We start from the raw sequence: 2,261 nt of genomic DNA, 5'->3' as shown, positions 1-2,261 counted from the left end.
AGATCGTGCCACTGCAGCCCAGCCTTGGTGACAGAGCAAGATTCCATCTAAAAAAAAAAAAAAAAAGATGCCCCAGGGCACAGAGAGACATAGTTCTTATCTCTTGGTTCTTAGTCAGACTTTAGGCTTCTATAACACCAAAACCTGGGAGGCTTACAAACAACACAACCTTGTCTCTCACAGTTCTGGAGGCTAGAAGTCCAAGATGAGGTCACCAGCACTGCCAGGTGAGGGTGAGGGTGCTCCTCCAGGTTGCAAATGGCCTACTTCTCCCTGTATCCTCACACAGTGGAAAGAGGACCTGAGAGCTCTCTGAGGCCTCTGTCATAAGGGCACTAATCCCATTCGTGGGGGTGCCACCCTCATGACCTACTCACCTCCCAAAGGCCTCCCCCCACTCTTAATACCATCATGTTGGGTTTTAGATTTCAACATGTGGGCTTTGCAGGAGACACAGATATTGAGTCCATAACACCAAGCCAGATGGACTGGCCAGGATCTCTGTCCGCTCAGGACATTTGAATGGGAATATCATACTCCCTCCCGGTTTTCCTGGCTCTTTCTCTCTTACTGGTCCTTTAAGGCTCAGCACAATTATTCTTTCCTCTGGGAAGCCTTCCCTGACCAGCAAGGTTAAATCTGACCATTTATCTAGGTTTTCACAGCCTCCTATCTCCCCACTATCCCAGCTCTGAACCCTCAGCCTGTACCTCCCCTATCCCATCCCTGATTTGTCCGCCTGGGCCTTTCTGATCCTGGCCTTGACTTTTCTGCCTGTGCTTCTCCCACCTCTGCCCTGATCCCTCTGAGCTCCCACTGTCTGGTGATGGGTCTCTTTCTCCCAGTGGACTGGGAGCCCCACGAGGGTAGGGCCTGGGGCTATCTCTGTTACCTTCGTATTCCCAGTATCTCCCAGCCCAAGGCCAGGCACAGAGTGAGTTCCCAATGAATGTTTATTAAATGCAGCAGTGACTTAATTCGCTTAGTAAGTGCCTGTGATTCCACCAGGCCCTGTTCTATGCACTGGGGATAAAGCAGTGATCAAAGCAGACCCAAACCCCTGTCTTTGTGGAGCTGCCATTCTGATGGAGTGAGACAGATGATAAACATGGTCAGTTTGTGAATTAGATTTAGAAGGCCAGATGCTATAGAAAAAAAAGGAAAGCAGGGAAGGAGGTTATGGAGTAAGGAGAGGCTGCCATTTTTTTTTTTTTTTTTTTTAGACAGAGTCTCACTCTGTTTGACATGATCTTGGCTCATTGCAGCCTCCACCTCCTGGGTTAAAGCAATTCTCCTGCCTCAGCCACCTGGGTAGCTGGGATTACAGGCGTGCCCCACCACACCCAGATAATTTTTGTATTTTTAGTAGAGACGGGGTTTTGCCATGTTGACCAGGCTGGTCTTGAACTCCTGACATCAAGTGATCCACCCACCTCAGCCTTCCAAAGTGCTGGGATTACAGGCGTGAGTCACTATGCCTGGCCCAAGACTGCCATTTAAAATGGGTTGTAGGCTGGGTCCCGTGGGTCATGCCTGTAATTCCAGTACTTTGGGAGGCTGAGGCAGGAGGATTGTTTGAGGCCAGGAGTTGAGACCAGCCTGGGCAACATAGCAACACCTCATCTCTATAAATAAATAAATAAATAAAATAAAATAATAAAATAGGGTGGTCAGGGAAGGCTTGAGTCAGTGACATTCGAGCAAATACTTTAAAAATATATTCTCCAATTTAAAACTTTTAATTAAAAAACAGACTTTAATGTCGAAAATGCAAACTTGGGGAGGGCAGAAAGATCACACACAAGATTGTCACTTCACACTTGGAGGGTCACACAGCAGCCGGGCAGAGGCGCTCCTCACTTCCCAGATGGCGCAGTGGCCAGGCAGAGGCACTCCTCACTTCCCATATGGTGGGGCAGCTGGGCAGAGGGGCACCTCACTTCCCAGATGGTGGGGCAACCAGGAAAAGGCACTCCTCACTTCCCAGACGGTGGGGCGGCCGGACAGAGGCACTCTCCACTTCCCAGACAGTGGCGGGGAGTGGCGGTGTCCAGGCAGAGGCTCTCCTCACTTCCCAGACGGTGGGGTGACCAGGCAGAGGCTCTCCTCACTTCCCAGACAGTGGGGTGACCAGGCAGAGGCGCTCCTCACTTCCCAGACGGTGGGGTGGCCAGGCAGAGGCGTTCCTCACTTCCCAGACAGTGCAGTGACCGGGCAGAGGTGCTGCTTACTTCCCAGACAGTGCAGTGACCGGGCAGAGG

The 2,261-nt window shown here is 51.0% G+C and overlaps 1 protein-coding gene across 1 annotated transcript in view; it reads left to right on the top strand.

Annotated features, from left to right (window-relative positions):
• FCGBP (Fc fragment of IgG binding protein) overlaps positions 1–2,261 on the top strand; it is an 82,815-nt gene that overhangs the window by 25,345 nt on the left and 55,209 nt on the right. The gene's annotated exons all lie outside the window — the stretch shown is intronic.

The sequence above is a fragment of the Colobus angolensis genome, unplaced genomic scaffold, assembly GCF_000951035.1.
Source record: "Colobus angolensis palliatus isolate OR3802 unplaced genomic scaffold, Cang.pa_1.0 Scaffold34, whole genome shotgun sequence".
Classification (NCBI taxonomy): Eukaryota; Metazoa; Chordata; class Mammalia; order Primates; family Cercopithecidae; genus Colobus; species Colobus angolensis.
Note: the sequence above shows the minus strand (reverse complement) of the source record. Positions and strands in the feature narration are given on the sequence as shown.